Here is a 10,321-nt window from a genome sequence, read left to right on the forward strand (position 1 = left end):
AGTGCCTGACAACACTGAAGTGATATTACTTGACAAAAAGTTACCCAGCTGGTCCCTAAACTCTGGGGCTAGGTTTAAGAGCCCGTTTGGATTGACTTATAAGTTGGGCAAATTAGCTCATAAGTCATTTTTTAATTTATTTGAGTATTTGATAAAATAGAAAACGGCTTAAATTAAGCTAAAAAGTATTTAAAATAAGCTAAAATCAAAAATTTACTCAACCCAACTTATTTTTTGGCTTAAAAGCTATTTTGATTTAACGATCAACTTTACCTTTTTATTCCTTATATTTTCTATTAATTCCAATACTATTCTTACCTCTAAAAATCCTTTAAACACTTCTATCCAAATACGTAACTATTTATTTATAAAATAACTTTCAACACTTATTCTGAAAAGTCACTTTTTTTTAGCTAATCCAAACGGGCTCTAAGTTCATCCCTATGCGTAAGTGTAAACATTAATAGTCCCTTAAGTTTGTCCAAATAAGTAAACTTGTGATGGGAAACCCAACTTCAGTGGAGCAGAGCCATGGGCTGCTGAAGCATAAAGCAATTCAAAGCAAGTGCTTGGGGGCCCCAATTCTTTTAATAAAAATATTTATTATTTCTTAAAGTATTATCAAATTTAAATTTAGAACATCGTGATACGACTATTTCTTGTGTCAATGTTAATTTTTTTAGAGGGGTGCAACGCATACATTAATTGTTTACTTCTTCTAATAAGCTGTGAAAGGTTTTAAAAAATAGTGTACCCAACATATAGCTTTTAAATTATGGTCACAAACACGTTAGGAAAGTCATATATTTCAAGCTACACATATTAGGAAATTAGTGATAATCCAAACTGAAGCTACTTATTTCACAACACACGCACACATATGAGTTTTGATAATTTTGAGTTTTTATTGGGTATGACTATTTGGCATGATATTTTCTTAACCTTGAATGTTCTGAAAAATTATAATGGTCACTCTAATATTGATTGTTTAGACTTATTTTTTGATGAAAAAGTGTTAAGAGAAATAGTACAAGTAGAGATGATACTCTACTCGATATGTTAATCAAATAAAAAACTTGATTCTTTTCCAAATTGATATTGCTTATAGAATAATGTTAACAATTTTTGTGACAGTTCTCTCGACAAAAAGAAACTTGATAAAATTTTACCTAAGATCAACAATGTCTCAAGAGACATTAAATGAATTAATTATGTTATCAATGAAATCGAATTATCAATCACTTTGCATATAAAAAGCTAGAAAAGTAAGACTTTAGATTATCAACAAATTATGAAGATCATTTTTATTTAAAAATAATAACCAGAGCCGCGCAATAACGAGATCCAATTGAAAAACATTTGCTTGCTTCGAAACCATTTTCAGTTATTTGTGACCGAAGTTGCAAAAATTTGAGTCTGAAGTTTGGCAACAAACTTCTAATATTTTTATCTGAAGTTGTAGGATTATTAGCAAGGGAAAGTTGGATGTCTATACTTCAGTCATTTTTGCATAAAGTTCATATTATGATTGAACTTCAGTCATTCTTACGCAAAGTTTAAGTCCTATATGACTGGATGTCAAGTATTTTTGCATGCAATTCAAGTCATGTATGGGTGAATTTCAGCCATTTATTATGTGTAAAAAATTGTTAATTTTAGAATGTGTTTGGAGTTCAATGTAATTAATGAGTTGTTAGTGCTAACTAAATGCAAGTTTAAGATATAAGTATTGTAATTTTATCATCATTATATTTTATCCAAATTATTACTTTCGCAAATGTATGGTTGATAACTTTTGTTTTTTTAAAAAAAAAAAATTAAAAATAAATCTACCAAGTAGGTGGGAATTTATTCAAAATAAAATTTGTACATAGTCTGCAAAATCTGCAGAAAAGAAATTAAAGAAAACTAACAAAAATATCTAAGGAACTATACAAGAGGAAATGAGAAATAGCCAACTACTAAGTCTTAACAACTTAACAAAATTCTAGCTACTAAAACTCCATGTGTCTTGATTTGTATCCATCTTTCACACCAGCAAGTCTCATAGGTGGAATGATTCAAATCTCTTGAAGATTTCTTCAGACTGTCATGGATGTAGTTGAATCATTCTGATGTTGATGTCAATATCAGTAGTAACTAGTTCTACCATTGTTCAGCATTAGCTTGTTTGTTGTTTGCATCAATTTCACCCTGCATGAATACTTATACCAACAAACTAAACTGTAATGAATTCCCAACTAAAAATAGAGAAATCTTCAGTAGAATGAATCCATAGATTACTACCACACACTGAAGATAAATCTATTCTCAGTATAAGCCCTTCCCTGTGTTGTTAATGATGATCTTATTCTGAGATTTGGAACCCCTGCTTTGTCCAGATAAATTATTCTTCTACCTTGAGTTGGAACTTCCTGAAAATGCCTATATTGTATTGAACCTGCACCTGCAAAATCAAAACCAAGTTAGCAAAATAATCTGCCAATCAGTTCCTGTTACATCTTGGAAATTTCATGTCGTTGCATGATGAGTAAACTAACGCAAGCCTAAAAGTGCATATGAAGCCCTTATAAGGTTAAAAATGCTATCCAACAATTCCAAGTATGTACCTTAAGGTTTCAGGGTCATATGAAGCAGCGGAAGTAAGTTTGTTGAAAGATTGGAATTTGAGTCATGGTTTGGGAAGATTTTGTATCATTTGAGTTATACATTGCTTGGCATTACCTTGAGGGGTGAGCTATAGGGCCCCTTATATGGTTAACGAAGTTTTATGCAAGTACCTAGAAGGTTCCATAAGGATTGGAGGTTAAACAAATCAAAAGGAACGCATTTCCGTGAAATCGGGAAAGATAGGGCAATGTCCGGTCGCACACTCAGTGTGCTGAGCCGCATACTGACCGCCAACTTGCCAAATTGGCTGGACTCATTGCCCATTATCCTCCCTTGGGTGTGGAGGGGAGGCGCGGTCGCACACTCCGTGTGCGGAGCCGCATCTCCACCTCACACTCAAGCGGGAGGGCATTTTAAAGCCTCTTTAAGTCCCAAAAGATCCCATTTCTTATATCCACCTCCCACACTCTTCTCTCCACATTATTAGAAGGTTCTTGAGAGTTTTTGAAGGTTCCATAACATTCAAACCTTTCCATATCATCAAGAGAGAAGATCAACATCAAAACCCAAAGAGAATCCATGAAAGGTGATTGTTCTTGCTTCTCTTCAAAGTTGTGATAAACTTGGTCTTGAAAGGAGTTGGGGAAGGTGAAGTTCTTCTATAATAAGGTATGATCTTCCTATTATTTACATGATTGAGTTGATATAAAGGTTTAGTAACTCTTGGAAAGGAAAAGAATTAAAGTGGAGAAGTCATAAATGTTGAAGTGAAGAAGATGACTATGAGATGAACTTTGAAAAAGGGATTTTGGATAAATTTGAGATTGAATTGAATGTAACTTCTTGAATATGGTATTGTGAATGTTATTATTGTTGTTTGGGAGTTGATTTGTAATTTGGTGGAAGTTGACAAAATAGGGAAAATGCTGCCCAAATTTCGTTAGTTCGTTAATTGCATTAGTTTGAACTTAGAAGTGTTTTCAAGACTTAACCTTAGTGTGAATCCTCTTGAATGTAGATTTTGCGGACTTTGGAGGAGAACATTAAATAGTTAAGAAGACATAAAGGTATGTAAGGCTAACCCTTCTTTTGAAAGGCATGACTTCCTCGTCATAATTGCATCTATAATGTTCATAATGTCCTACTTCCTAGAGAATGTTAGAAGCTCATGACTACCAAGAATCGTAAGATATTATTGATAAAAGCTCTTCATAGTGATGATGACTGTAGCAATTCCAAAATAGAAATTGGGGGCTTACCGACTCAATGTCACCCCGATAGAGTTATAATGCTCTTTTTGGATACTCATGTATGTCATATGTGTAATAGTTATTTTACGATACCGAACTTACATGGTCGGGTATGGTATCATTGTATGTATATGTATATGTATATGTATATGTATGGAAAGCATTCCATACATATACATATACATACAATGATACCATGCCCGACCATGTAAGTTCGGTGTCACCCATACCCGGCCATAACAAGGCTTGGTGTTGTCCGTACCCAATCGTGGTGCGCGCGCGATAGATATCATACCCGGCCATATGAGCTCGGTATCATAAGAAAGAAGTAAGAAAAGGTGTCGTATGTAACATGCGCATTAGTTACATTAGAGAATACTTGTATGCTATAATGGGCAATAAAAGTACTTCATCTATGTCATAAAATCCATTTCTAAAAAAGATTTACATATTCAAATGCTGCAATAGAAGTTTACAGGTTGTCACATTCATTATAGTTAAAAAAATTTAACATTTCTCAAATAGTAATGATGTCATAGAAATATGGAAAAAGGCATTATTATTCCTATAGGAAATGAAAATCAAAACTTCAGTTTGATGGAGGTTGTGGAATCCTGTATACACAACACTCAACTCTAGCCTATATGCGAGGGTGTTGGAACATCACAAGGATAAGGATGATAAGTGTGTGAGTTTTATTACTTCCCTCAGTTTTTGGCTACAATTGCACTGCTTCCCTCCTTACTTGACTTTTGTAGTTATTATAGTAATTTTACTTTCCAATTTCTTCTCTCAAATTTAGACAGAAGAATACGAGTGACTAGATATCTGATCATTTGGGCCATGGTGAGAATAATATGAAGCATCAGAAGAGTCTCCTGATGATACTATTTTTCTATTAGGCAGAGTAGAACAGTCAGCAAATATTCCATTTAAGACTGCTCGACGAGCATACAACTATATCATATTTCATAGTTGTACCAACTAACTAGGAGATTAAATCACCATAAAGGCTGCAACATAATATTTTAAAAACAAAAAAAAAAAACACAAACAAACACAGCACAAAATCAACAACAACAATAACCCAATGTAATCCCACAAGTGGGGTCTCGGGAGGATAGTGTATACACAAACCTTACCCCTACCTTCAGAAGGTCGAGAGGTTGTTTCCGATCAATCCTTGGCTCAAAGTAGGATGAAACAGATGCAGTAGTTATAGAATACAAAGTCACTGCCAAACATATGTACAATGGAAATTTTAAGAAAAAATGTCTGTATTGGAAGAAGTTTGCAACAGAATATAAGGAGATCTATCCTTATCAAATAAATAATGGAAATAAATAATGGATTCTACTCAAGAATCACTATGGTGGATGCAAAAAACCTGTTCAGATTGTTCAAGTTCAACTTCATTGATACAGTTTATTTCAACGGGGCATGATAATACTCAGCAGTCAGCTCTTCCTAGACCAGATTCAAAGTTCTGTACAAGACTTTTATCAGGAGATGTGAACCAAAAAGAAATAAATTTCATGAAGATAATCAACAACCCTAAATGAAACTGCATGAACCAATTGTCTCTCGCTAAAATTGGCTCTATATATCAGCTTCGAGGAACCATAGAGAGAGATCTACTTCATGAGAGCCCCTAGAGCAAAGATTTTAAAGTTTTGAAATAAGGAATCTACAAAAAAGGAAATCCTGGATATATAGCGTTACAGAGAAATTGATAATACTCAACTTCAAGGATAAGGAACTAGGGTCATCCAATTTCAGACTGATTCGAGATAAAGCCGACAAGATAGCATTAGGACATCAGCGGACATTACATCACTTTAAGAAAGTGTGTGAGTTATTGAACATAAGGCTTCTTAGAAACAAGACATGGTAAACAGTGAAAACTACCATATTCAGTGTGCAAGACTGATACAAAAAATCTATTTTAAAAATGAAAACTACATTCCTTGTCAATCAATTGTTGTAATACAATGCAAGCCAACTCTGGGTATACAAACAGTTTAGAATTCAAGTGTGAAACCATCAAATTCAACCATCCTCCATCACAAATATTGGTTAAAAGATCATCTTAAGCTGGTCCCAAATTCAACGCTCAACAACAGGACAGGATCTTTTCGTTCATGTTTATTCCTTGTATTATACAAGGGCTGGCAACAATTTATTAACCTCAATAGAGTTCACCTACAGAGTTCGCGATATTAAGGAGGTATCACTCGACATTATATATATTATGACAATACATAAATTGCCAAATGTTCTAGGTCCATTCTCTGCCCGAAACTAATCCCCGTAATAGCTTTTCAAACAGAGAAATCATTTAAGTTAAGAACAAAAATGGACACCCCTGAAACTTCACTTAGCTCCAAAAGTTCCAGGAAGTCAATTACGAGCAGTCTTGGAAACAAATTAAGGATAACGCGATATCTAATTCAATATTATAAACACAAGTACCTGATCATTCAAAATATCTTTTTTTTTATTTCCTAAGAAAATTCAAGGTGCACCAGCACCTAGAAAACACAAATGAAACATAAACAGAGGGGGAACAAAGATAAAACAGTAGGCGAAACACAGATAAAGTAGAGGGAGAAATAGAGGAACCTATTCAGTCAATTTCCAGAGGTCAGAGATCATAGAAACGATTTAGCAAAAATAGATAAACTCTATTTTACAAATCAAAAATCGTATAGATGAACATCACAAATCACAAAATCGACTTAACTCAAGTTTTGGGTACCTGTTAATCAGATTACTTTGATGAGAAAGACCAAAAATTGAACAAGATGAATGATGCCCGAAACAATATTAAAACCTACATGAAAGAGAAGATCAAGAGCGAGAAGATTGATACAGAGACAACAAAAATCATCATCGATAATAAAAATCCTTAATTTCCAATAACATCTCTGTATGTGTAAATCCCCAAAGCCGTAGGTGTAATATTTCTTTTTCATAATATTTACTTATGTACGAAGGGTGAGAGGGAGAGAGATAGAGAGAAAAGAGCTCAATTGAGAAAAAGAATTGAGAAGAGAAAGTGCAAATTCCTATTTAAATGTTAAGAGAATCTCCATCTTCTTTCTTAAAAAAAAAAAAAAAAGATGGAGCCTACAAATCAAACGTCTAGCAACTAAAGACACCTGAAGCATCAAATTTTTCAATACCTGCCACCCTAGTAAAAGAAACTATCACTCCAAGCAGCAAATAAAGCCAAATTTTCTTCACCGACAAGCAGATTTCATTCCTCTCAATTGCAGAACATTCCAAATGATAATTTAACATACATATGAGAATAATTAATGAGTAAAATAGGTCAAGGCAGAAATTGGAGCAAAGCAAAAGTTATATTTTAACAGAATTTTCAATTTGCTTCATGAATCTACTCCACATGTCAACATCTCACCTACCTAAACCCATAGAAATAATAACAGTTAAATAGATCAATTATAAACAAATCTCTTAAAAGTCAAGTAAACACACCACAAAGCAATCAATAGCAAATAAAACAACATTAACATAGAGAATTTCAAGAACAGTTAAAAAGCGTACACTTTTCTAGCCAAGAAAGTTACAAAAGGCATCTTGTAAAGATACCACCTTTGACGAGGTGGTTCCAACTCAATTTCAGAGTAACGGAAGAGAGATGGGTTCACTTACTTGGTTTCCAACGTTGAAATCCCTCAGCAGCGAAAATCTGGCAGCCGTAGGGTCTAGGTCTTGAAGATGTTAAAACCAGAAAAGAAGTGGAGGGAAGGGTTTTATTATGTTATATGTTTTTTGATAATTTGGAGGGAATAGTTAATTATTGGGGAAAATAATTGGAGGGAAGATAAAATAATTAAATTTGCTTTTAATTAGTGATTTTTAGTGGCAAATTATTTCTATTGTCGGTAAAAGTATACTTTTCACCGGCTAATGTTTATTTGTCGCTAATATTTCAAGTTAAAGAATCAATTAGCGGCAATTGTATTATCGCCGTTAAATAATTGCCGCTAAAGGGCCTTTTTCTAGTAGTGAGAAAGGTTAGGCAAGTATGATGAATGTCTCAAGAGGTATAAATGTTCCTTCTATCTTATGTTATTCTTCATGCTTTTATCAAGTTACTATTCATGCCTTACATACTCAGTACATTATTCGTACTGACGTCCTTTTGTTTGTAGACGCTGCGTTCATGCCCGCAGGTAAACAGGGAGTCAGACTCGACCTTTAGGCTGCTTCCTCAGTGATTGCATAGAGGTGCTCCATTTGATCCGGAGCTGCATTAGTTGGTATTATTCTTTTTGTGTACATATATGGGCATGGCGGGGTCCTGTCCCGTCTTTATGATTTTATTTACCCTTCGTAGAAGCTCATAGACAGATGTGTATAGCTAGATATCCCTCAGCTTTGTCGGCTCATATTTTGTATATCATTTTGATAGCCTTGCCGGCTTGTGTATATATGGTCATAGTTAATGATATTTATATAAAAGGGTCTACATCCTATGAAATTCGTGTTATTTGGTGTATAATAATTATGAGTTAGCCATGTGGCTCACCTAGATATGATTGTGAGAGTATGATGAGAGGGGCTCGGTAGGATAACTCCGAGTGCCCGTCATGACCCTCTGGTTGGGTCGTGATAGTTCCCTTCTCTCAACACACGGTCCACTTGAACTGCTTGGTGTTTCCTCTAATGTTTAATTCTCCGCACCACCAGTGAGATAACTTTCGAGCTAACACTCATGCTAAAGAGGGTTTCCACGTTGATATTAAATCCCTGGAGTTTACAAAAAGGTCGTGCAAACCAAGCTCTCAAGTCAAACTAGCCATAGCAAAAAGGCAGTTTGTATATATTTGCTTAAAATTGTATTTGAAGGAATACATATAAAGTAAAGAAAATTTAGTAAAATGTTGCCCTTACTTACTCATTCATGACATTTTTTCTGAAAGAAATATTTAATAACGACTTTGTGAAGTCAGTTTGATTCATGGTGAAATTGGTTGAGTTTGACTCAAATGATCCAAAAATGGTTAAGAAACTTTCATTACTTGCCTAGGCCAAAACAACACTAAAACAATTTCTTTGAGTAGAGTTCCACTTAAATTTGGCTCAAAGTAATATAAATCTACTAACATTTGAATCAACTCATTTAGTGTATCGCATTTATTTATCAAAGTCATGGTTTGTCAAGTAAAGGGCAAAACTTTTACAAAAATCTCCTTTCGTCTTGAATTAGAACTTGGCATTGCCGAACACCATTTTTGAAATCGTTTTTGTACTTAAAGATTTTGAAGATTTGGAAATTGAATAATTTCACCAAATGAGGCATGATCCGTTATATCATTTTTTGAAAACTCGATCAGTCGTCATTTGAAACAAACACAAAATCATATTAGAGTTTATTACCATCGAAAATCCAAAGTTTTTTCCTTTTAAAGAAAATCTCAGAGCTGTTAGACCGTTCAAAAGAGTTGTTTTGGATTAAATTCTGCTAATCAATTTTGAAAGTTGGGTTAACTCGTGAAAACGAGTCATCTACAATTTTAATGATCTTAGAATCGATTGCCTACTTGGAATCTCAACTAATTCCTAAAGGGTTTCAATAATATACAAGTGTTTTACAGTTACAAATATGTGAAGGTGTCAGTGGAGGAAAACAACAATGATAAATATCAAAGGAGAAGGCGAGAAAGAATCGGAAGACGAAGTGTATAAAAAGAGGTATTCAACTAGGCTGAAAATTCCTCAAAATTCGTATAGGTTGGATGAGATTAAGGCAGAGGGAATGGCTGAGCTTTTTAATTTTCCAGAACTGTTATGTTTTGTAATTTTGTTGGTATGTTTTGTAAATAAGGAAAATTATTCTTATATTTTGTAATATAGAGCCTTAAGTAGTATCATTAGGTCATTTTCCCTATAAAGTACAATGTAAAATAGTAGCAACGTGGGCTGATGGGTTTACTAAGCTCATCAGCATAAATGTTGACAATTTTCACCATTTTTTTGCGCGGAGTGCCCTTCTTTTGGGGTGGTCTTTAAATTTTGCCCCTCATATTTGTGGTCTTTAAATTATGCCCCTCATATTGCCGGGTCTTTAATTTTTGCCCTTCGCAGAACTTTGAGCTTTTTCGCGCCGAAATAATGAGGTTCGAGTTCGAACCTCCGCTCAAGCATAAATTAAAAAAAAATCGCAAGACAAGGTTTGAGTCGCGTGTACGCTGGGACCCGCATACTTTTTTGTTATGAATTACACATTTTATCGGACCGCATACCATACCTTATGGGCAAACTTAGCATAAGTATCGGGGTCCGCATAACTTTGATAATTCCTTCACAAAGTTATGCCGGTGGGGGCATACTTTTATCTCGGACCGCATAACTTTGCGAAGGAATTATCAAAAGTTATGCGGACCCGTATACTTATGCCAAGTCCCATTTATAGGCATAAGTATGCGGTC

The sequence above is a fragment of the Lycium ferocissimum genome, chromosome 1 (assembly GCF_029784015.1).
Source record: "Lycium ferocissimum isolate CSIRO_LF1 chromosome 1, AGI_CSIRO_Lferr_CH_V1, whole genome shotgun sequence".
Taxonomy (NCBI): domain Eukaryota; kingdom Viridiplantae; phylum Streptophyta; class Magnoliopsida; order Solanales; family Solanaceae; genus Lycium; species Lycium ferocissimum.